This window comes from Rousettus aegyptiacus, unplaced genomic scaffold, assembly GCF_014176215.1.
Source record: "Rousettus aegyptiacus isolate mRouAeg1 unplaced genomic scaffold, mRouAeg1.p scaffold_m13_p_4, whole genome shotgun sequence".
Lineage (NCBI taxonomy): Eukaryota > Metazoa > Chordata > Mammalia > Chiroptera > Pteropodidae > Rousettus > Rousettus aegyptiacus.
The window spans coordinates 19,748,279-19,775,745 of NW_023416307.1; the positions used below are offsets into that span (position 1 = coordinate 19,748,279).

The 27,467-nt window shown below is 34.9% G+C and overlaps 1 pseudogene; it reads right to left on the minus strand.

Annotated features, from left to right (window-relative positions):
• LOC107507582 lies at positions 1-27,030 on the minus strand (annotated as a pseudogene).
• Between the last annotated feature and the right edge of the window lie 437 nt (positions 27,031-27,467).

A 27,467-nucleotide genomic window follows, 5' to 3' on the forward strand; every position in this document is an offset into this window, starting at 1 on the left:
TTATTCCATGTAATCTCCCCCATTTTCATCTTTACCATCATCAGAGAGAGCAGTATACTTGCTTGCAGAACTGAACTTGGAGGCTGGATTTTCTTCAGATTTTTTGGGCTCAGGTGCAGATTGGGAATCTTGATCTTTTTTGCCATCTTTCCTATCTGATTCCTTCCAGTCTTTGTTCCCTCCATCTCCTGGACCATGGTTGGAGTTCCCACTTTGGCCTTTTAGGATACTCACCCCATTCACTTTATTTTCCTCTTTCCTTGCTGGTCTTTCCTCAAATGTTTGAGCTGGTACTCCCCTCCCCCGTCACTTGCAGGGGATTGCTGCTCTGTGTCTCAGCTCTGACATGGAGCTGGAGGATTAGAACTTGGCTTCACCCAAGCGTTCTCTTCATGGAGGGGCCAGCATTACCTTTAGAGTCTGTTCAGATTTTGGAGCTTAGAAATTGGAGAGTGATGGTCTCCCTCTTTACTGAGTGTTTCATTTCCCAGAGACTTCTCACTCTCTCTCCTTCATGCTTTTCTACCAGATGTGGCTGAGGTCTCAGTCTGTGATGACTCAGTTCCTGTCCTTGACTGTTACATTCCTGAATTTCTTCACTTTGCCACCTTGGGTGTCTCTCCAGAGGCTGTCATTCTGGTTTTGGCTCATCCAGCTGAAGCTACAGTTTCTCCTGTTTCTTCTATAGCTGTTTCTCTACTTCTTGTTCTTCAGCAGCCTCTCTAGAGAGGCTGGACTGAGAGGTGCTAGCAAAGGAATCATTGTCCTTTGGGGTACCCTGAGGCTTTAGAGTCATTTTGGGTTTGGGGAGGAACCTCTACCATCATCCCCATAATCATACTGAGAATAATCATCTCTGGAGCTCCATGACCTATCATTGTGTGTGTCATATCTATCTTCATAGTGGTCTTTGCGTCCTCTATAGTCATCATCCCTGTAGTACCCATTACCAAATACTCTCTGCCAACTGCCTCTACCATAGTCTCTGCTGCCTCTATCATCATAGCGATCCCAGTGTGGGCCATCATGATAACCATCCTGATACCCATCATGGTCTGAACCATAACAATCTAGATACTTGCCTCTAAAACTGTAGCATTTCTTCTAGGAGGGTAGTTACCAAAGCTGTCTGTGGCAAGATAGACCCTCAGTCTGTATGTTTTATCAGAATTCTGATTTCTATCTTGGCCAAAAGATTATCCCTGGCTTTATCCTGTGCTCGATCAGCAATATCCACTGGAATTCTTGTTACCTAAAGACTCCTCATTGAGGCTCAGAGTATTGAACAAGGAATCCAGCTCCTCAAATTCAGCAGAACCAAAACCTTTCAACCTCTCTGGATTGCTAGGTTCGCGTGGTAAACCATGATTTTCCCACTTATTTTCCCACTGCACTGATATTTACTCCTCTAAAGAATTCCTTCATGGAGCCTTCTGTCACATCATAGGGCAGGTTCCCTGGATAAGCGGTGTAGGGTGACGACTTGGGAAGACAACTCCTGTCAATATTCAGTTCCTGAGCATCCTGTGGAGCAGTGGCAGGATGCAATGGTCAAGTGCAGGTGCCCTACGCACACGTCATCATTTCTGTGACAAGTGATTGAAACGTCTCCTTCTAGGTCATCTGTCCCATCAGCCCAGGTAACTGGTTTGGGGACATAGATGCTTCCTCCATCAGTCCCTCCATCCTCAGTCATAAAGTCTATTAGGAAGATAGTCTTCCCTTTCTTTTTTTTACTGAGGCCACCATGTTGAGAGAAGGAGAGAAAATGCAAAGGCATTAATCTTTCTTAAAAGTATATGTAACTCGTATTTATTTCAGAGTTTAATATTAAAAGTGTTTGGGGTCTTTATTTAGAAGATTGGTGATATTTTTGTGACCAGAAATATCGTACTTATTTCTTGTTCATAGCAATTAAACTATGGTAAATTGGTTTTGTTTTATGTTGTTTTACTTAACTTGCCATTTCCAAGAATGATGTATGTCTTACTATACATATATACCTATGATAAAGTTTAATTTATAGATTGGGCACAGTAAGAGATTAACAATGATAACTAACAGTAAAATAGAACAATTGTTACAATATACTACAATAAAAGTTATAGGAATGTAGTGCCTCCCTCTCTCAAAATTCCTTATTATACTATAGTCACCTTTTCACTTAAAGGAAGTGCTTTCCAGCCTCCCTTTGGCATATCTGAATTGCCAGCATCGCTACTCTTGCACTTTGGGGCCATTGTTAAGTAAAGTAAAGGTTTGTTGAACACAAGCACTGTGATGCTGTGACAGTGGGTCTGATATAACCTAGACACTACGAAGTGACTAATGGGTGGGTAGTGTGGACAGTATGGCTACACTAGACAAAGGGACAATTTATGACCAGGGTGGGACAAAGCAAGACACCTTGAGGCTCCATCACACTACTCAGAATGGCAAAATAACAAAAATTAACTGTATTACTATTATCTATAGTAATCATTTTAACAAATCAAGTACTTTTATTTCATGTGCTTCTTTTTCTAGAGTAAATGGCAAGCTTCATCAACTCCATCACTGACCGGATCATCTTTTGACTGGGTTATTGCAGTGGCTTCCTAACCAGGCTTCTTGTTTCCACTTTTGTTCACTATGCCTATTCTTCACACAGGAGATTGTAAATCAAATGTGTCACTCCTTGGGTCAAAGCCTCACTATGGTTTTCCTGTGTCACTCAGAGTAAAACCCAAAGTCCTTAGAAAGGACTCTGAGATTACTCCCCACCACCACCTTACCTAGCTGACTTTATATCTTACTGTTTCCCCTTGCCATGCTCACTTTGCTTCAGCCTCTCTGGCTTCCTTGCTCTTTTTTTTTCTGTCTGGAAATCTCAAACCCTGATATCTACATGGCTCATCAGTTTGTAGCCATCACGAATAAGTATTACGATATTTAAATAGGAAATATCGATTGTTCAAAGTACACTTTTGCACTTACTATTTAAAACATTACTATTCTAATGCACAATACATTTTTTGCATTTCTAATGTGAGCAAGTAATTTTAGATTGGTGAATAGAATAATTACCGTACCTATACTAAAGATTCCCAAATCCCTGTCTTCAGCTAAGTGACCTCTACTACAACTATGTGTTGAGCTGTCTAATGGATGTTGTCATTTGGAAATATCCTGGGAATCTCAAGCTTCACATCCCTTTCCTAACCCCTGTATCCTTCGCTGTTGCCACAACAAACTTCTTTCAGTGCCTTGACTGAAACATGGTTCCTCTTGACTACAGACCTTTGTACACACATTTTCCTTTGCCTGGAATACAATCCAGAAATCCCTCAACTCACACATTTTACTTTCTTACCCTGTAGGTCTCAGTTTAAATGGCCTGACTTACCTAGACTGGGTTAGGTGATCTGCTGCATTTGCATGAGCATCCTGTAGCACTCATTACATTTCACCGGCACTATTAGTTGATCTGGTAAAGCAGGCAAAGACCTTCTAGTTAAAAGCATGTTTACTGGAAGCTGAGAACCTGCTTTGTATGTCAAGAAGTTACAGAAGCATATTGTGCATATATGTATATTATAGTCGAAGTAAGATCCTTTGCCAAGTTTCTTTATATAGAATTCACCTTTTTCTCAAAATTTTGAAATTCAGACTTCAGCCTTTGCCCTCAGGAGGGTTTTGCTCCAGCAAGAGCTCTTGTACTCTAGATCTAATTTATACAGAGTCAAGAAGTAGAATAAATGATCCACTGCAGCCCTTCTTTTCCTCTTTTCTCTCCTTTTAAGTGTGAATTGAGCACAATAAATCCTGTTATATAGGGGGAAAAATGTCCTTGAGGCTTAAAAAGATCGAAGTGGGTGTCATGGAAGCATGTACCTTTTACATCTTGTCTGGTTCCAGCTACTGTCACCTTGATTGATGTAATAGCTCCCAACAGGTCACCATGCTTCTATCCCTCCTTTGCTGTAATCTATTCTCAACACCGCAGCTAGAAAGTACTTTCAAAAGTATGTTGGATTATATCACTCCTTTGCTCAAAACCCTCCAGTGGCTCCCCATTTCACTAAGAGTAAAAGTGAAATGGGGAGCCCTTCTGTCTCCCCTACCCCCACCCTGAATCACCTCTTTGTCCTCATCTCTTCCTATGTTTTCTTTTGCTGAATCCGCTGTAGCCACATTAATCCTTCGATATTTTTCAAAACTACCCTGTTTAGGGAACCTTACATTTGCCTTCCCTTTCCTGGATAGCTCTTAAGCCAGCACGATTTGCTCCTAACTTCCTTTAAGTCTGTCTCACAAGTTACCTCCCCTATGAGGCATACCTTGACCAGCCATCTAAAATGAGAAATTTTATACTGAAACACTCCCAATTCCCATATCCTGTTCTTATTTTTCTTATTTGCATTGCACTTCACACCATCTGACATTCTTATTATTTAGCTCTCTCTCTCAGTCACAGATTCTTTTATTCATTAATGTATTGAATACATTTATGGAAGGACATTGCATATATTAAATCTTCAGTAAATGGTGAAAGGATAACTGAATCTTATTTTTATTAGAGTAAATTCGTAGTTTTTATTACAGTAAATTCATAGTATTTATTCAAAATTTATGATAATTCTTCATGGATTCATTGGAGATTGATCTTTATATTTTCTATTAAACTACTGTAGTTCCTTTGTAACTAAATAACTTTTAAGTTAGAGTGGGAGAAGCAACAGAATAGTCTCTTGAAGAAAACTTTTCAACAAATGTTACTGAATTCATACAGACAATAAATGAAAAACTGATTTCTAGCTGAAAACCCCTGTCTAAGATTTTGACAGTTATTTGTTGGTATAATTATATGTTACTAAAGTTATAAAATTTCATCTACTTTACATTGGTGAATTCTTTACACTTGAACTAATTTTGGACTGGCTTTCTTAGCTAATCGCTCTACATTCAAGAACAATTACAATAATATTTAAAAAATCATGTAGATGTAGATATAAAATGGAATGTTGCAAGTATGCAGTCTCCAGCTTTATAAACCTCTAACATCCTAGGAATCTTTGGTTCCTGCTGGAAAGCACTAATAAAAGCCTTTATTCTCTAATAGCTAACGCCTGTTCTGATGAAGAGACATATTAGAGGCACATTAATAATTTGAGGCAACCAGAGTACCATTATCTCACTGCAACATTTCAATGACCTTAAAAAGAGAGATAGAAACAATGGACTAGTAACAAAACTGTGTGACAAAGAATGAGTTCTTCAAAGCTTGGAAGATTTCTTGAGTGTCAAGTGTTCAGGAGTCATAGAAATTTGGTCCCATCTCCAATATGTCAATGGGCTGCCTGAACAATCAAGGGGGTGGGCATCTTAAATTCACTTTTGCGTGTTCTGTGACCTGCGGGCTTTACCTCCTTCTCTTCACATTTGGGCAGTTCCCCATTACATGTATTAACATATATTTGTCAAGCAGTTGGTCAGAAATATGGTTTCTGGCCAGGGACCTATGACCCTGAGCTCATTATCATGGAACCAGCATTTGTTTTTAAAAGGACCCTAGCTTTTTCTCAATGGCACTTAAAGAAGTTAACTTTGTTAAGGAAAAAGACATGATAATAATAAAATCTATTTCGAATTTTAAAAGACCCAGGGCTCCTCCCACTCTTCCCTAGAGAAATTACCTAACTGCTAATGTGCTGTGCAGAGAAGCCTTCCAAAATGCCTGAAGCCTAATTAGCTTTATTAAAAATACACATCAAACTTGTTTTGAGTGGTTGGTGGGTTCATTATGTGGGAAATATTATAAACACAAGATTACTGAATGAAAACAAATAAACAGATGCTTACTTCTCAGATGTTAGAATTAACCAAAAAAGCAAATTAGTAAGTTGGTCTTTCTCAAATTGCCAAGCAGGTGGGAGGTTTGAATTGCTGTCTTTTGTGAGCTCTTGGTTTAAAATGAAGAGAGAGTGAGCTTCCCTCCACCCCCGATTATCTTATGTTCAGTTTAATTTTCAGTTCTCAAAGGTATTTCAAAGTGAGCCACTGTTCTTTACCTTCCTTCTTCAGTTAGTGTTTGACATATGTATGAAATGATAAGCATTGGTTAGCATAATAAGGAAGCAGGAAAGCAATTTACCTTTTATAGCCATATATTTGAAAAATTAATCAGTGCATATAAATCCTTCTCAACTCTTTTTTTTCCCCCTAACAAATGAGTTTGTATTATGAAATTATGAAATTGAAGATTAATTATAGGATGAAATGAAAATGGTGAGTATGGAAGGTTTTGGCTGAATTGAGTCTATTCAGCATTTGGCCTCCTATTTCCATCATTACTAATTAAATGAATTCAATATAGGTTGAAAATGAACTAATATATGCAACCTATTATAAAGGTACACTTATCTTCCTTTAACCAATGAAGAAACCTAGCTTCAGAGAGTTTAAGTTATATGCCCAAGGATTAAAATTGACAAATGGCAGAACCAGACTTTAAACCCTAATTTCAAAACTGTTGTTCATTTCATTCCACCATAGATATCTCCCAATAATAGCTACTTTGTCTACTGTATATAAATATTAAAATAATTGTTTGAAATCCTATTATAAAAGTGTAAAATTCTGTGTACATATGTTAAATATACATGTGATTATTCCCTTTGGGAATAATTTCATGAAAAACTAAGCCAAGTGTAAATAATATGGAGTAATATAAAGAACTTGATTTAGGATCAAATGGAGGGTTAAAATTAAGATCCTTCTGGGATGTTATTTTACACTTTATCTCACAGTGAAAAGAGATCCATGGTTTTGCCTTTGGCATTTTCCTTATTCACAACACAGTTTCTTATAGCTGACTCCTCTTCATGATTCATATTCTAGTGTGAAACTCTCAGAGACCCCTTCCGTGAATACCCTATTTAATATCCCCATTTTCATTAGGCTACTCTCTACCATTTTCTTCAATTTTAACATTTTAAAAATATTTGTTATTATTTAAATTACTTATTTTTGTTATTATTCTTTGCTTACTATCTTCTGGGGATCTTGTCTTTCTTTACTATAACTGTATTTCTTGGTATACAGTTGGTGTTTCATAAATATTTGTCAGAAGAGCATCTGACTATTAGGAGACCTGTTTCATTTTGAGGCTGATCACTAAATAGCTGTGTGATGTAGCAAGTTACATAACTCTTAGGCACCTTAGAATTCACATCTTTTGAAATACTAGCAAAACTATAGAGTCCACAGAGAGTTTTCATATACATTATTGTCATAAAATAAGGAAATGAGTCAGACTAATAGAGCATGCTAATCCTTATCAACTCTAAAGCTTCTAAGTCTGATTTAAAGCTTACATTTAATTGGTCTATAAGTAATCACATATAGATATGTACAAATATGTGTAAAATTATTGGAATTTAAATTCTTTATACAATATTTCTTTTCTTTTACTGACTATTTGTACTATTTATGATCTAGGCATTCTATGACTATTATACCTGCATATTTGCTGGACAGTGCAAGTTTTTAAAGTTGATGCAATATATTTTTTCCTAGAATTTTAGTGAATACCTTGATAGGAATTATGATGAACGTTCAACAGTGTTAGCCTACAAAGAAATTTGCCCTTTGGCTGCCTTTGTCCTTTCATTTCACAGTTTTTGTTACTTGGAGCCTATTCAGATAGGGATCAACAAGTTCTCACTGTTTCTTTCCATCAGAATCATTATTTGCATATTGTCTTTTTTTTCCCTAAAATAGCCAGTTAGGCTTCTAAAAGGATAACACTAAGTTTAAAACTAATTAAATAAAGTGAAGAACATGAGATTTTTGGTGATGACTCTATTGAAATGATTGATAAAATGCATTTCATTATTGAATTAAAGGATCATGCCCTGGAAGAAGAGAAAGATCAGAAAGGAAGCTCAATGAATCTAATTTAATTCAATATTTATTTTCCAAGTTTCCACTGTTAAATTATTTTGATTATCTTGATTATCAAGCAGCTTTTGGAATAAACTCCTTTCAAGTTTTTCTCCTTTAGCGGCAGTTATTATTTGTCTTGAAAAGTCCTTGGAGGAGTTAGTAGGAACACCAAAATATATTTCTATTTTCCTGATTTAAAATTTTCTTTAAAAATTTTACCTCTTCAAAAAATATTTTTTATCTGAAGTGCACCAAATTAGAATGATCACAATTCTTGTTTCATGACATCTTTGCATTATTACTCTACATCTTTTTCTACTTATTATGAAATAAACACCCAAGAACACATCGTCCAACATAAAGACAAGAATATGAATAACAGTTATCTAACATACACCTATAAGGCCTCCCACTAGCCTGTTCCAATGATCTCAACTCTATCTGTATCAAATTTACCTGTTACCTTTTTTACCAGCTTTTTCTTTCTTACCCTGATTTCATCCTCACCATAATCCTAAGTTTTATCAATTCCTCTTATCCCACAAGTTCTGTCTTGCTAAAATTAATGATCTGTTAAGATTCTTTGGTTGAAGGCAACAGAAATTGATTCTAGTTTAACAGAATTAACTAGAATTAAACTTATTTAATAGAAATGTAATTAAGCAGCATTAAACTAATTTTAATTAATCAGAAAAAAATAGTTTGACTATGAGAGAGTTTAAACAATGGAGAATAGTTAAGAACCAAGCTTTATGAGGACAAAAACTACAGTAACTACAGCAGAAACAAATAGACTTTTTTTTTTTTTTTTTGGAGGGGCGGGACACAAATCAACTTCAGAGCTTTCAAATGTGCAGTTGGTCTGGTGTGAATCATGGGCCACTTTGCCCTGGGAAGGGAGCAAAGCATCTTAATGGACTGTCCCACCAAACTGTATCCAAAGGACATGTTTCCCAACACTAATGTAGTTTGCTATTTCATAAAGAAAGGGAATGAAACTTGAGGCCAAAGGCAGCACAAGTCTACACCGGAAACAACTTTCTTCACTCCAGACTCTTGGTCTAGCCATTTCAATACAAGTTCTTAATCCCCTGTTGAATTTAACATTGCAACCTATAGCTCAGGTCCCCTTACTTCACTCTTATTAATGCTTTACTATGTGTAGTTAACAATATTTATTTGTGACCTAAAAAATGCCCATGCCACATTATTTACCTAAATATAGCTACACAAAAAGTGATCACCACATATTCATACTTTCTTCTTTCTAATTACAAGAACTCAATGATCATTTTTAAAAATTATAAGTTTATAACTTCTATGGTTATTTTTTTCCACTTCATTGCACAGCAAATAACCTCAAATACTTTTTAAGGAGATCATGGGATAGCATGGCCTATTAGGTAGAGAGATTTGGGTCTTAGCACCCATAATATGTACTAAGTGTGTGACCTCCGGGAAATTACTTAACATCTCTAAGAGTCGGTTTCTTTATCTATTAAATGGGGACAGCCAATGTTTCTCATCTCACATTGTCCTGAGGATTGAATCAGGTTATGCAATAAAAGTGCTGAGCACAGAGCCTCACAAAGAGGAAGCATGGAATCAGTATTAGTTTTTGTTATTGAATAATGACATTTATAACTCTTGCAATTCGAAAATTCTCATATTAAAGCTTCAATTGACTTGCTTAATCTAAGATAGAAAGTCGAATTTATCTGTGGGGCAGACATCCCTTTTATTCAGGTGACTCTATTTTGGTTGAAAGTATAAATTATACACACTGCTTCAGGGAATCCTTCAGACTAAGAATACAAGTGTTTTACTTTATAGAAGAATAGTTTTATTCATAGGATAGTGCCCTTGCAAAATTAGAGAAATGTATGCACCCATGAGAAATACTTGTCAGATAATATTTTCTAGTTGAAAATTTATAATGAACTGGCTCTGAAAAGTTATCAGTTGTGGTTGGGAGCCGTGTGCATGTTCCCAACCATTCTTTATTTTTCCTTCACATGTGGAATTTTTTACTTACCTTTGCTTATCTAAAAAGCAAAGACTTTAATTTTTTGTACATGTAACAGGATTAACATGGTCATGTGTAACTCATAGAGTAGTTGTAAGGCTGCAATAAGTTAATGAATATAGAGTGACATTTTGTGCATCATAAATCACTTTTTACAAGTAAGGTACTATTATTTAGTTATGTTTATGTTTTTTCAGGTCAAATGCTATATAAAGTAGCAGTAGTTAAGGGAAGGAACTCTGCCTTAATTCAAATCCCAACTCCACCACAACAGGCAAGTGACTTGAACTTTAAGCAGCTCATTTTCCTTGTCTTTACTGAGGATAATAATAGTGCCTTTCTCATGTGATTGCTTTTAGAATTAAACGAGCTCACATATGAAAAACACTCAGAACAATGCGTGGCACAAAATAAATGATATAAAATTATTTCTATTATTACCATCCCTGGTAAAGCTGATATTTTGAGTTCTAGTTTTTATATGTATTTCAAGATTTGTAAATACAACGTGTAGCACACTGATATGCCTTATTTATAATGTGCCTGGAATTACATTTTTGGGTGAATTATTCATATCTTTATGTCTTATTTTTGCAATTGGATTATTGGGTCCTTTGTGGTTAGGTCATCTTCTCTCTATTTTATTTCCCAAAAGAACTAATAATTCTCTCTCATATGAATTAAATGTCTTTGCCATTCTTTCCACTTACGTATTGGTTTCTATCAGTCATTTTAGGGTGTTTATTTTGGCAGAAGAGCATTGAAAGCTGCTGGACTACATCGAAAGTACTTTTAATATCAGTTCTCTGTTAAATTTCCATGCACAGTGAATAACAATTAAGGCTGTTGGGCCAACATGAAAAGGTACTCAGCATGTGGTTCTATTCACACCAATTTGGCTACTGCTTTCATAGAAGAGGTTATCAGGCCATCTTCAAAAAGTCCACATCTCAAACTTTCACCTTTTGATTCTCGGTAAAATCAGACAAAACTCTCTCTCTTTCCCTTCCTCCTTCTCTCCCTCCCTCCCCTTGCAGGCTCACATGCTCACTCGCTCTCTCTCTCTCTCTCTCTCTCTCTCTCTCTTTCTCCCTCTCTCTCTCTCTCTCTCTTTCTCTCTCTCTCTCTCTCTCTCACACACACACACACATGTGCATGCACACACACACACACACCCCAAAAGAAAAAAAGACATAAAAATGAGTTTTCAATACTGATTTCAAAATAATTTCCTAAAAACCCAGCCAGAAGATTTTGCCATTATGAGGCATATTTATGAAGGAGAAAAGCATATTATATATTAACATTTTTAACTTGTTCAATGACTCTTAAATATTTAGACATATGACAAATTGGCCTCTATTTGTACTCTTATTGTTTTAGAGTGGTTTAATTCTTTAATGACAGATAACTGGGTTATACTTAATGTAGATATAATTTGTAGGGAACTGATTTCAGAGAGAAATGTCATGCTACGACTGCATGTTAGAGTTTCATAAGTATTAATAAGTGTTTCTGTTTATAAAAATGAATTTATTCATCCAAAAAATATTGAGTTTCAGCTATATCCAGGCACTCTTACAAGTACTGAAGGCATAACAGTGAACAAAATAGACAAAAGGTCCTTGTTTTGGGGGAGCTTATGTTTTAGTGCGGAAGAAAGATGATAAACAATAGACAGGCAACTGTATTATGAAATCACTTAGTTCTAAGTACTACGGAGGGAAATAAAGCAGAGAAGAGGAAAGAGAGTGCTGGCAGGGGTGTTGCTCATTTATACTGTGAACAGGATGAGAAGTTGTAAGTTGAGCAGAACCATGAAGAAAATGAGGGAGAAAAATTTCCATGTTTCTGGGCAAAGATCATTTCAGGAAGAGGAAGTGGTGAATGCAAAGGTGAGATGAGAGCGGGATAGGCATATTCCAAAAACAAGATGCTGGAGAGAAGTAGGCACAGGGGAGAGAGGCAGGAAATGAGATCAGAAAGAGATCATGGGTAAAAAGACTCCACGGTCTTGGTGGAGAATTGATAAAGACTTTTGCTTTTATTCTGGGTGAGATGGGAAACTACTGGTGTTTTGAGCAAAGAGTGTCACAATCTGAATCAGAGTTAATACCTCTAGCTAATATTGCATACATTAAAGGATGAGAAATCTATAGGCTGAAAATCTGAATGGTGGAGTTAGGTAGGGTTTCAATCTGGGAAGCATTAGCACAGCAAAAATCTTATCTTAGACATTATTTAAGAATGAGTAAAATCTTTCTTAAAGGGCTAATATTTAGAGTGTCAGTGAGCTATACCTCCTCAGATTATTTCATGTTACATCGACATCCTTGTAAAGAATATTTTCCCTGAAAAAAAAAAAAAGATGCTGGGTATAAAAGTTTTGAAGTAAAGATTTTCTGATGTTCTAAAACACACTAATAACATATCTTGTAAATTATCACATTTTCTTTAATTATTCTGATGTAAGAACAAACTTTTAGATAATAGATAAGGGCTATCAGAGAAGTCAAAACATGAAATATTAATGAAAACAAATATGGATTTTGTAAGAACATGATTAGAAAATTGGAACAGAAAGTAAAATGCCTGTTGGAGGCATCGGTTTACCTTCTGTGGCCCTTATCATGTCAATGTCACAATATAAAAAAGATTCAAGTTAAGTCAGTAAAGAGTGACTCACTGGTAACTATAACTACACTCTTGCTTACTTTGTTGGTAAAATTGAATCAATATGAAAAACTTCCAACACAATCAGAATTCTCTTTTCCTGCTCAACCTTATCCCTATGCTTTCTTTTTACATTTTGAGAGTAAACACTACTATCATTTGGTGCAGAAATGACTAGTCTCTTGAGCAGATTTCTGTTTCGCTAGTGTGATCTCTAATGTTATCTGTATGCCCACCGTACGTAAAAACTGTGATGATGTATAAGATAATAATAAACTAAATAAACAGAATTTCTCATTACTTACTCTTGTAGAGTAGATATTGACCACCGTACAAGGTGTACAGGATTCTTCAGGTATAGATTTACTTAGCCGAGCAAACTGAGACTACCATTTGCCCTGTAAATCTAGAATGATTTCAGATACGTGCTCATTCACACATCTTTAACAACGTTCTACTCTGTTACTTATCGTGTGTCCATGGGCCAACAAATAAACTTGTATTTAGTCTCTCTTGTTTGGCACCGTGCCCAGTGCTTAGGAAGAAAAAAAATGAATCAGATGCCCTTACTCTTAAGGTTATTGCACAACCTGGAAAAACATTTTTTTCCTGATAAAATTTAATGTTTTCTCCTTACTATGTATAATTTAGAAACTGTTACCAGATTAAATTCAATTAGCATTCTTGGGGATCCATTTTTTCTCCGAACCTTGCTAGGTGCAGAGGAGTTATAAAGACCTGGTACCTGTTCTCACAGAGGTTACCGTGACTAGAGAGATCCACATAGGGCAACAATACTGGAGTTTGGGGAGTGGGTAGTCAGACTGCGAATTCTGTAGGTGCTCAGAAAGGATGGGACCATTATGGACTTGGCTTGGTCAGGAGTCATGAGAACATGGTTCTAGAATTACGGCCTGGGATATGAGAAGTATGTGGAATGCAGGAGAAGCATTTCTGAGATTCCATCTATTGAATGTAAGAAACTATAGCTACACTTGATGTATTAAAATAGATGGGGTTATATAATCATGATAATGAGTAATAAGAGACTTGATATTATTCCTACCTTCTTCCAACCTTCCAGGGTGAAGTGAATTGTCCTAGAGTTAGCCTACACTTTTCATTGAATAACAATACTTTGTAAAAGCACTTTTTGCCCCAAGCTACTGCTATGATACAGAACGCAAAGCATGACTATTCTTCCAAGCAATGCACTTGCAGAAACTGGAGAGAAGCCAAAAGAAAAATCAATCAGCATTATTCTGAAGCAAAGGTTCACAGTGTTCTCTTTATGTTATTATCTGTGTGTTCCCTGAGAGCAATGACAATGTCTTACTCTTGATCCCCTCAGTGCCCAGCACTGTGACCAGCAAATGGATTTTAAATTTTGGATTTCTGTCGCACATACCTCTGAAGTATACTAAGGTGGCTGGCTGTTCTGTAAATAGATTCATTCTCTCCAGGGAAGTTGCTAAAGGAGACAGAACTCTTCCTGAATTTGCCTTTTGGAATACTCTGGAATGTTTTTAGGGGTGAACTTTAGAATCACGAGGTAAACAACATTCACATAAGGCAAAGGGACATCACCACAAAGCATGCATCTCGTGCTCTGACAGATACAAAGCTTTCTTTTGCTTCAGGTAACATGCAGGGCTGTGGTTCCCAGCACTTATCTTTGTTATTGATAGGAGTAGATGACTGTGAAGGTTTTGCATATACCATTTCTTAAGAAAAATTTCAATCGGTAAAACTATTTTGTAGAAGATTGACAATCTGTCGGAGTTCAGACATTTTGGTAAATAAAATTCCTTATAGGGATTTTTGATGTTTGTGGAAACTGAATACATAAAATACACTCTGAACTCACACTATGTGAAAAGCAATTTACCCCTCTGATGACTGAATAAAATTCCAATTTCTATAGTCCTTCAGGATCCTGAGACATCTAATTCATTGTCATTTTATTTATATATGCATAAAGAAAGTACAAGAGTTTACATGGAATCTGTAATAATTCTGTGACATAACCATAGGAAAAAAGGCCTTTGAAATATTGCCATAAGCTATTTAGAGACTGTTTTTTCTCTGGAAATATTTACTTGCTTAAGTTTTACCCTATTAGTTAAAATATATCCTTAGTTGATAGATTATTGAATAAGCCTGGATTTCCAAAAGACAGACCATATCTCTATGTCCTTCCATACTTCCCATTGTACCTACAACCACATTAAGACCCGAGAGTATGGTCGTATAGAAAAAAAGGCATGTGGAAAGATTTTGCCTGAACAATGAGAAAAATGAACAGTGAGTGAAATTGAAAATTGAAAGTAACATCAACAAAAACAACTAAAGAACAGCTAATAAGTGTAGCACATTGTTTCCGAAGACAATACTTCCTTCGGGTTTTTCGTTGTCATTGGAGGATGAGGATGTGCTCATTTCCAGCAGAATATTATAGATAGTGATCTTTTTTACCTGGGTTAAGGGACTACCTCTTCTGAGAGGCTTTGCATTTGTTTCTGCCTGGAGCTCTAAGAGTATATCGTTGGTCCTAAAATATGTTTTGTATTAGACCCTCTGCTAGTTAAATTTTACTAATCAGATGATTGCTGTAAATTTGAACATAGGCCAGTGATGGTTAATTCCCCAGGGAGTTGTTTTTCATTGATTCTTTGGGATATTTTTACTTTTTTTGTGAGCTCACAAAAAAAAAAAAAAGATGTTAAAGGATGTTATTATATTTTATCCAGTGCATTTAGCTTTTCTATAATTTTTCTGGAAGTGGATATTGATGCTTTTAATTCATAAATTAATGCTTTGGTAAGCTTTATTATTTTACATTTGGGCCCTATCTTCTCATTTATAATTTTAGATCCTCAGATATTAAAAAAAAACTTTCTGCTACTCAGATCTCAGCTTTGGAAATGAATTACTCCTTGCGATCCTCCTAAGTATACAAATCCATTTATGTTTAACCTGCTGGAGGATGTACATTATTGAATATTAGTAAATACCTTTATAAATAATTAATATCTTTTGTGGACATATATTGCTTTATTCACTTTGGTTTAATGATGTGTTTTCTCAAAGGCCCTAGACATCATGTGAATGCTGATGGTATTACTACATGGTATTACTACGTAAATTCAATGGCTAAAAATTTCCAGGTTCCTTCCAAAAAGTTGCATCTCCAAATCTAGGGAAAAGTAAGCAAGTCATTCGAGAGTATATACCGTAGATGACCTCTAAACGATGGGGTTCAGAGAGTTTCTGGGTTGGAGAACACTTTGAGGGACTGGGAGAGTGGCATACCTGAAGAGTGCATGCAAGCTCTGTTTCCCCTCTCCCCTCCTTATCTTGACAATGCCATTCTTCCATTTGGCTTCCATTTCTTCCTGAGTTGTAGTCTTTATAATAAAACAGAAAATGTAAGTTAAGTGTTTTCTTTGAGTTCTATGAGTCATTATAGTGAATGATTGAACCTAGAGTGGAGTTACAAGAGGCCATGAATTTGTAGCTAGCTGGACGGATATATGAGTAGCCTGGGAACCATGTTTGTGGCTGGCCTTTGAAGTGTGGCCAGTGTTGAGACTAAACCCCTAATCTGTGGGGTCTAAATTAACTCCAGATAGTTACTGTCAGAAATTGAATTGTCGGACACCAACTGGTGTTGAAGAATCAGAGAATTGTTTTGTATAAGTAGTAAACTCCTCAAATATCTCTTTAGTTCTGTGAAATTGTCCAAACGTTTACTGAATTTTCTCTTAGCTACAGTTCCTCTGCCTGGTTTCTCAGCCTCCTGTCTTATGCCTAAAATTAGCAAATGTAGCTTAAAAGGTAGCTTAAAAAATGTCAGTTCACCTCTCTCTCTTTTTTTAAAGGGTCCTTTAAATTTATTATATAAGTTGGCTTACAAAACATATTTCTCCAGAAAGTGAAACTTCATTATAATTATGACTTTATTAATCTAAAAACATCATATGTAAAGCCAATCAATAAGATCTAAGGTTTTGATAAATATAAAAAAGAAAATACAGAAATGATCTTAAAATAAAATGGAGCAACATCTAGTTATGCCATGTATAATAGCTTCAGAGAACTTCATGAGTAAACAGTTGTAGCTTTATGTGCAAATAACAAAAAAAAATCAAAATTAATATATTTTCCCTTTTCAAATTTGTTGTTTCAATTCGCCTCTCTTGAGAGTCTCTTCTTTCTCTGATCTTGGCCTCCCACATGCTGGTTCTCTTCAAATCTTGCCTTTTTCAAACAGATTTTGTTGTTTGTTTTATATCTAGTTGTATTGTAGAAGTGTTAATTTGCTTCAAGCAAACTACTCTGTTAGAGCCAGAACTAGAAGTCTAAGATTAAAAAACATTATAGTAATGTTATTATCTTTATGTTTTTAAATAAAAATATGTGCTAAACTTGTTATTTTTATTCATGTATTCTCAAATAGACCTGATTCTGCCTTTATGGAGCTTCAGGTAGGAGAACTAGATGTTAAATAAATCATAAGTATATATACGAGATCAAAATCTAGGAGAAGGCTGTAGAATAAAAAGATTGAGACCCTTAGGCCTAAGTCTTAGAGAATTACAAGCTTTTGAGGTCAGGAAGAGCTAATAAGGAAATTGAAGTGATCAGAGGATGGAAATAAAACTAGTAGACTTTCACATAAACTGAAAGAATAGACTCATGATAATGGTAATATTGTTAACTATGTCAAATGTTGCTAAGAATTATAGAAAGATAAGGACTAAGTTCTGATGTTTGGATTTAGTAAATGAACCTTAGAAAGAAAACAGGAGAGATCAGTGGGGGCAGAAACCAGGAGTAAATGTACCGTGAGCATATATGGTGGCCCAACCAGCATACTCACCTTTTAAGCTTTGATTTTGTTCCCATCTAACATGTTCTTTCATCACTCCCAACAGCTTATATAAATTAAGAGCTTCTGGCTGCATCTTCAGCTCCAGATAAAATTATTCAAAACAATTTATGATAATCCATGTTCTTTACTTATCTCTAATGATTTAGGAATTCAGACTTAAGCCGATCAGTGTATAACATTCCTTTGGTGACTGTTAATGGTTCAAGATTGAGCATGTGGTCTTAGTTGTCTAATGAAACTGGAGAGAAGATTTGTTATCATTTGGTTGTTAGAGAGGCCCTCCATCTTCCCTTAGATAGTCAAACGCTCTACCTTGAGCTATACCCCTATGTCTCCATCTTCCGTTATGGAAGTGAATGAGGAAGCATATTTTCCTAGTTGATGCTGAAAGCTATCTTATGACCAAGAAGGAAGTTTACAAAGGTCAAAGACAATACATCGAAGAAGGAAGAGCTCAAAGAATTTCAGAGATACTAAGTTGTAGCCTATTTCATGCATAGAATAACCACCTCCCTCTACCCTTGGACTTTCTAATAGTGGGATCATACCTTTCATTGTTGTTTAGACCCAAATCATCCTTATGTAAATAACAGAGATGAAGGTGTAGAGTCAATATATTTAGATATTTCTTTCAAGATAATTAGCTATGAAGAGGCATACAGAGAGGGTATAGGTGGTTGAATGCTAAAAGGAAGAATAAATGTTAGATAAGACAGAGAAGATAATTAATTGAGCAAAGTCCATGAGCAGGTGAGATGAGTGAGATCCAAAGCAAATGGGAATAGAAAGAATGATTCCTTAAGTATAATAGGAGAGTAAAAGAATAGATGAATGGGGAGGCAGAAGGTTCTGCATATTAGGGAAATCAAGAGATTTTTCTATTAAATAGCTTCTATTTTTCCCAATGAAGTTAGATAACATGTTGTTGCTAAAAGATAGAACTGGCATGGGATGGTGTTTTTTTTCAGGAGCTTAAAGACATTATAAAATAGCAATTACAGGGAGTAATCATAGTAGGTTGAATTAATATCTAAAATTCCTTACTCTTCCTGTATTCACACTCTTTGTCATGTAACTTTGCAGTTACTTCCACAGAAGAGGCAGATAATATAGCTCCCTTCTCTAACTTTGGGTATGACTGTAAGACTTGCTTGGCCAATAGAATGAGCTGGCTGTGAGTATATGCCAGTTTTGAGCTTAGATACTCAAAGGCCTTGCAGATTGATGCTCGGTTTCTTGTTTTGTTACTACTTTCTTAAGAACATGTCTAGGATAGCTCGTTGGTTGTAGGAGGAAGATGAGAGACATGTGGAGCAGAGTTGCTACAGCTGAGCTGCCCCAGCTGGGTCCGGCCTGTATGGGAGAACCCCCAATTGATTCACAGATTTTGTATTTCTTTTTAGGTAGTATTAGGTAACTGAGATACTAGGAAAGTAAGATTATGAGGGAAACTTACTATTACAGCTATTTCAAGGCCCAGTTAAGGCTGGAGATGATAAATTAATAGTGCTATTAGTCTGTTCAGCTGGGGAATTTTCTCCTGCAGAGCTGAGCCTCTGGGTACAAGGATATAGACGGCAGATGAATGGGTTGGAAAGTGACTAGAGGAGGCTGGCTAATGGATAGTGAGAAATTAGAGATGTTAATGGGTCATATAATGCATTGACATTAAAAATAATGTAATCATGGGTATATTTAAGCAAGTAACTTAGGAAAAAAAATAAAGTTGTGATTAGAAAAAGGGAACATTTGAAAAAGTGGTAATGAATATTAATAGTTCAAGAATATGACCTTAGCAGTGAATAGCTAAGGCAGAGGAGAATTTCTAAGGAATGAGGAGGGGTAGAAACTGAAAGGTTAGGGATGGCTATTCTGTGGGATTGTCAAGGCACTCGGGATGCTTGACAGAGCTATAGTAAAGAAGGAGACTCTTAAACTTGGAGAAGCTCATCGGAAATACTTTTGAATTTTTGTCTATGTTCTGTATTATGTCTGTAGCTCCTACTGTTATTAAGATATGCTTTCTGCATTGTTTTAAACAGTAAGAATTTGTGCTAACCAAAATCATTCATAGCCAGCCTTCAGGGGCCCAATGTTATAACCACAGGAAACTTTAGTAGGAGTGTATATTTGTACACTCAACAATAATTTATTGAGTTCTCAGTGGGGACAAAAGCTTAGAAATTACTTCTCATAATAAAATTTAACCTTATTCTAGCCATGGAGGGTCTTGTGGTCGTACAAAATCTATAACCTTCACTCAGTAATTTAACACATGATGGAATACTACCCAACTCAACATTCTACTGAATAATATACTAGGCCTTGGTTTTTAAAATTCTCAAGGGGTGAATTTTCAAAGGCTTGGGTTTATATAAAAATATATTTTTCCAGCTAAATAAATGACTCCTTGGATAATTAGATTCTACAAAGGAAATTTCTGAAGTAATTAAAAGTTAAGCATTTTAAGTAAAAACTTTATTTATTGCAACCATATTTGACAGAAACATTTATAAAAAGAAATATACATATTGTTTATATAATATAGTTATACTTACATCTCTGCATCATAATTATGAACATCAACCAGGTAACTGTACTATAATATAGTAACTCTGAGGACAATTGAATGGATTGTGTTTAGTTTTTGCTTTTATTGTCAAAATGTCTGATTTCACTTCTCAGTGTACACATCCATCTCTCCTTGTCATCTTCTTCTTTCTATATTTTTTCTTCTAATTTATTTCAGAACTGGAAAATCAGATAGCCAAACATATTTAATTGCATGTAAAGTAGGTATAAATGGGCTCTGAATAAGTGCCTGAAATAACTTATTCTTATACTATGTGTTAGGAGTACTTTACCTGATAAAGGGCTTTTTGAATGTACTTGTAGATTCTCAGCACTTGAGGTTACCATTACACAACTTCAATCAGCAATAGTTTACTATACTTTTTATAAAGACTTTGATTTAAACTTTTTTTCCTGTATAGACTTAAGATGAATAGAATTGCTATTACTATTAATCAATCGAAATCTTCATAGCTTAGTTAGATAAGCATAGTCTAATAAATTTTCAAGTTGAAGAAAACCTTAGAGAACATTTTTCCAGGGTTAGGTTTAATATCTTATTGTCAAAACATATTTTGAAAGAGTTATCTATAAAGGATATTGAATATCTTGCTCCAAAAATGGAGGATATTAAAAAGTATGATATGAATCTGTCACTCAGTCTGATTGTCTTGATTCTGGTTGACCAGAAATTGAAACTGGAGTTTCCTAATATTGAAACTAAGTATAGTTTTTATACTCATTTATTTAAAATTTATTTCTGTAATCCTGAATAAAATTTTTGAAACATTATTTCAACGAATAAGTAAAGAAAAATATTCCCTCAACTCATACATGAATATATTCATTATTTGATTTAAAGTATAGTTATGAACATACAGATGAGTCATTGAGCATTTAATGGTAAGGACAGAAATAAGACTACTAAATTTAGAAGTCATAATAAAACTTGTTAACAAAATTGCTTTATATTTAAATTTACAAAGTAATTTTAACATTAGAATAATATTCAAGATGAGCCACTGAACTTTAGAGGCAGAAATGACCCCAGTGATGGTCCAATTACAGACTTACTGAGCTTTAAAATCATCTAATCTTCTCTGAAGAAACTGAATCTCAGAAAGTTTAAGTGAATTTCCCATGGTTACACAGGTAGGATATTCATTTTTCATCCATCCATTCATTCATTCTTCATTCACTCCTCAGACATTTATTGTGTATCTAGTGTGTGCCAGGACCTTCAGGCTACACAATTTTAAAAAGATTTCTAAGAAGTTCATAATCTAATAGCAAAAATGAGCCTGGAGCTCATTGGAACTAGACTTCTGGTGCTTGAGTCTTGGCTGCTTTCCAATTCACCTTCACACCTTGTTTGTATCAATGTTCAGAAGACCTTGAGTCTATTTTGAGGACGCTAACTTTGGAAAAATTATTTTACGGTCTTTAGGACCTATTTTCTCCATTTTTAATGTAAAAATACAAACCTCTTAGTCTGTCTCTCCTGGGCTGTTTTAATAACAACCAATATAATATATATGAAAACATCTTGAATTGTGTATATAGAGTAACAGGTAAGGAAACTAAAGTGCAGAGTAATTAAAAAGACTTATCCAAGTTTACTTGGCTAGGAATGAGGATGTCCAGAGAAATCGAATCAATTATATATATGAATATTTATTTTACGGATTGATTCCTATGCTGTTGGAGGCTTGGAGAGTCGAAATGTGGTACGCTAGCAAACTAGATGCTTGGGAAAGAGTAGCAATTTAAGTCTGAAGACAGTCTATCATAGAACCATGAAGAGCCAATATCGCAGATGAATTCTGAAGGCAGTCTTCTTGAGAATTCCTTCTTTCTTGGGTATGCTATTTTTGTATTATTCATGCCTTCAACTGATTAAATGAGGCCCACTCATGTTACAGAGGGCAATCTGCTTTACTCAAAGTTCACCAATTTAAGTGTAAATCTCATCTAAAAACACCCTCATAGAAACATTCAGAATAATGTTTGGCCAAATATCTGGGCACTGCGGTCCAGGGCAAGTTGACATGTATAATTATGCATCATAGTTACTATTGATTAGTAAATATTTGTGACCTCTGTTCTAGTTTAAATGAATTTGCAATAAATATAGGAGAAATTACTTTACCCCTCTAGGACAGTTTTTTTCCAACTGAAAATTAAATTTTATTAATAGACAGTTTATAATATGTTTTGTGCATATTCTGCTCATCTTGGTGCTCAATTAAAATTAATCAGAATTAATCAGGATTTGATTTAAAAGAGTTGTAGCAAGGAAATAATCATATACATATTCACTTAAAGAATAAAATTAAGTAGTTCTCTTAGGTACCATCTCAAGCATTATTCCTCATTATGAATTCAAATTAAATCTTTAAGATTTTGGTATCTAAAAGTGAAAGTTTCAAAACTTGAGAATCTATGGTTGCTCATTTTCAGTTTATATATATTTGTCACCAACCATATTTCACTTCATTAATCTTACCTAAAGTTGTACAAGTATTCCATTTATATTTCAGTTAATCAACAAATCTACTAAAAAACAGCCGACAAATATCCACCATGCACAAGCTATTTGATCAAGTAATGTAGTCTTGAAATGTGCCTCTTATGTATGCCTCTATCTGGGGGGAAAATGATGCTTCAGTTCTCAGGGGGATACTTCTCATTATCTTGGATCAAACAATCTTTTACTAAAAAGAAAGGGCAGAAAATGTCATGTGCCTTAAGTAAATAACTTTAAGGGAGGTTTAAAAATTTTCCAAAAGAGCAAAGCTATAAAGTGCTATGCATAATAAATGCTCATTTGTATGATGCAATATTAATAAAGTACAAGCATTTTCATGTCTGAAATCAGGCCAGATTCTTGAGCAGCTTTGAAGTGTGATAATTAAGTATTTATTTTTAAATTATTCTAATTTTATTCCAATCTATAATGTCATGAGCACAATGGCAGTCCTTGGTACTGGAATAAGAAAAAGGCTAAATAGTTTTGTCCTTCATTCCTTCACTCACTAGCCACAGGGGTTTGTGTTATATTTTTACTTTTTCTGGGCTTTAGAACATGATGGATTTTTTGGTTATAAATTAGTGATAAAAGCGAATACCTAATGAAAGCAAAATACTCATTCAACACACGAAGGATTCTAAGGCAGTCAAACTCAAGGGACATGGCTCAAAATTAAGGTTGCCTCATAGGTCATGATGACAGGCATTTACATTAGCATAAGGTTATGGCCAATTACACCTTTTAGGAAATGAGCATTATAACTGCAAGTTTGGATTAAATATAATTTTAGGATCTGACTATATATGAAATTCAGTAGTCTCAGGCATTAAATCAAAAATTTCACAAATACAAGTAAAAGAATTAGCAAGAAAACTAAATTTTACCTATATAATTTCAAATTTTTGAATATCTTGTGTACAGTCACAGGAGTCCCTAACTACTTTACTCCATGGCTTAAAAAAGGGAGGGTAGGGAAGAGGCCGTTTTAGGTGATTTACATTGTATGTAAGAAAATTTAAAAATACTTTTTTAAAAATTTTGTTTAAGATATCTATATCATTCATTTTCATCCCTAAAACAATCAGCAATTCTATCTTCTTTCTTCTAATTGTGTAACGTCCTTGATGGAAATTGTGTCATTAATTCATTGATGTATTCATTAATTAATTGATTTTCTCCTTCATTCACTTTTTCAACAAATATTTGCCCAAGTCACTACACGGGTTACTATAGGAATTACCCAATAGTCTGGATTTTGTCTTTCCTTCTACTCACCATTTATGTCAATAGACCTTTCGCTATCTATCTTTTTCCCTGCTGTCAATCTCCTTTAAATCCATCATCCACATTGCTTCCTAATACTTCATCTAAGGTTCTTCTAAAACACACATCTGGCTCAGCACTCTGGTTCCTGCTGCCTGTCTTACGTTCTGCCTGACACTTGTTTCCTGTAAGTTGGGTTTTACAGCAACCCAAATGTCATTCCTTATGGAACTTATGAATATAACAATTATCTTTGTGTGATTTACAAAAGTCTGTCTCCTTGTATTTATCCTTGATGTTAGCAGTTGAGTGCCCTCAACATAGAAAGGCCACTAGTAGCTAAAGCCTATGTATATAATATATATATATTACATTAATATATATTAATGTGTATATATACTATGTATATATAATATATGATATATATTATATATAAAATATATGTATATATATTATATATACATATATGTATATATGTATAAATATACATACAAACACAAAAGAATAAGTTAATCTTCCTGTTTGCTCATAACTGAGTCAATAAATTCAATAATACATGATACATATAGTTTTGAAGACTGGGATCTATTTATGCTAAACATTTAATTTCAGTACTGCTGGCATGTAGTAGATACACAATAAATACTTGAATAATAAATGAATATTAGCATTATGGACTTTTGACTAAAAAAGGGGATGTATATATAGTAACATTATTATTAGGAAACAAAAATTTATATACGAAAGCACTGTAGATCAAGTTTATCACAGCCACAGTGAACTATTTCTTTTTCTTTAGGAAGAAATACCATTGCACTGAAGTCCAGCTTTGTAGTTTTGATGAATTATGTTTTGATGATTAGATAAAAGATAAGACTCAAAAAGCAGAATGAAAATAACAGATGCCCTGGTAAAATATCTGCTACATTTCTTTTAATATGAAAAAATGGCTTTGCTCACAATTTCCATTGTGGCTTTTATTTTCACTTTAAAACAACCCAGATGTTTGAAACAGTGCCAAGTTTTTAATAATGATGAAGTCAGAAACTGCCAGCAATGGAGACATTTGAGTAATGAACCACAGGCTCAAACCTGTGCTTATTAAGAATCATTGCAAGACTTTGTAAAACATATATCTCTAAGTGGACTAGACTATCTGTGCTAAATATAAAAGAGAATACATCAACTCTTAATTACTAAATTAATGTATTCAGTTAAACTCTTTATCTTAGAACAAACACATTTGTCTTCCTATGCTCCTACGCCTACTGCAAACAGTGCCAGTGTGAAATACCCATAAATCTGTGTTCTTGTGAATCATTAAATTTAGGAACATTGCCCTGAATGCACTGAACTGCAGCAAGATGCCAGTGACCCGGCCTGTGAGCGGAGAAATCTATGACTCTCTTTCCATCCTCTCTGCCTCAGCCTGACTTCATATAGGACTGCACCTCAGCAATACCATCAAATGAAGACATTGTTCCCTTAAAGACAGTCGTGAAAGGTGGTTATACCACATTTAAGAAATATTTTTATAGAGTATTCAACTGAGAACAGAGACACTGAGATTATTTCTTTTTGTTCTTAGATAATCTATCTCTAAATAAAAATTAACTATATACTAAAATTGTATTAAACTAACCTTGGCTATCTCTTTTCTACCAAAATGAATCTAGTTTTTATCTAGCGTTTTGATGATTTTCAGATGTCAAACTACCTGCAGTTACTTATTGAATCAGTATTTTTTTTTTAAGCATCTCCTGATACACAGGGTTTTCCTTTTAGAGTCAAACAGATTAAAGCTGGACATTATATGAATGAGTTCAAGTGATGGAAACCTCTGAACAAGGAGTCAAATGCATTAACAGATAAGCAGAGAATTTTAACCTCTCAGAGCTCCCTGTAGTAGATACAAATATAGCATCTGCCTTTTCAATTTTCTTCTTACCCCACTCCAGTTCCTCAGAATCGAAAGGTAAAATGCTGATATCTAATTGGAGAATATGGTCTTCCCCTCAGAGAAGCCCCGGTCTTCTATCCCCTGTCTAACTCCTTTGGGTCTATTCTTAGTGTGTGCACATGCTCACACTCACACTCCCCATGTACACACATGAACATGCAAATAACATTGTGGACCTTGAGAAGTCAAAAAGAATAGAATGAGTGGTTTATACCCACCAAAATTTGGAGCAAGTAGGATCCATGACAATTTATTGAGCATGGGAGTAGTAGTATTTTTTAAGTGTTCTCAGCAGGTCCAAAGGGCAGTAAAAGCTGCATTGTACTTGATGGATTAATTCATCAACCTTAAGCAGATTTTATTAATGTCCTGCTATGTTGTGGGGGAGACATGAGAACAGGGAGTTTCATCAGGAAGTGGCTGCAGTAAACCAGGCATGAGTGAATAAGGGTCTTTTCTAACTGATGTGATATAGAGATGGATGGGAGTTGAAGGAAGGACAGTAAGAGACAGAGATGTTCCTAAGTTTGGGAAGAAAGAAAGAGAGGTGACTTATGGGGTAGAAGATAAAGGGAGACATTTGCTTTTAAGCATGGTAGTTTATGGTAAAACAAGTGAAGATGTTGTGTGGGCAGCTGGAGATGACCGACTGAAACTCAAGAGAGAAGGCAGAAAAACTCAGAGGGAAAGCAGAAAAATGAAGGTTTGAACATAGAGCTGTGTAATCTGTCATATCAATTTCAGCATCTTATTCAGTTCAAAGCCTCACCGCCTTTTTTGATTCTTACCTTTCTTCCCTCATCACTTAGAAAATACTTGAAATTTTCTTCATTCGGGTACTAATTATACCTTGATTGGACTATCACAATACCTTGTAATTTGTCTTTTTAATTTGCTTTTCTCCTTGCTCCAGTATGTCATATATGAATTTACAGGCCTTGATTTTCCAAACATCTCTGCACAAATATTGTTTTTAGCTCCGTATTGCCTACAACCCTGTGCTGTAGCAGATTGATCTGCTCACTGACCATCACACATTCTTGATGCTTTTCACCTCCGCATACTGTTTGTGTTGGTCTGGATGCCATTCCCGAGTCAGCCTGCCCAAATCCTAAGTGTAGGCCAAATGTTGGTCCTTCCATAATTGCCCCAACTGGACAGACCTCTTTCCTTAAATTCTTAGACATCTTATCTGTGTCTCTTAGGCCACTAATCTCATTTTATCTTGAATAAAAGTTATTTAATATCTTTTTTATTTCTTTAAAAAAATCTTTAAGTTGTTACATTTTTTAAAAAAACTTTTAAGTTGCTTGAAGGAAAAGAATTTTAAATTTTTGTTTAGTATTTGCTATTGTTTTGCACATAGCAGTACCCAATAGTTATGTAAATAAATATGTCTTCTCCTAATTGTATTAGATTTCCAATTTTTAAGTTAGTGTTTTTTTTCATTACAAGCAAGAGGAAAAAACTCTGCCTAACTTTATGACAAAAAAAAATTATTTGAAATCAATGATGCAACTCACAATAGTGAAGAAAAGGTTGAAAAACCATTTCTCTAAAAGGAAAGGAAGCAGGTGTCCTGGGGATTTAGGGAGCAGGAATTAATGAAAATCTTCTTGGTGTG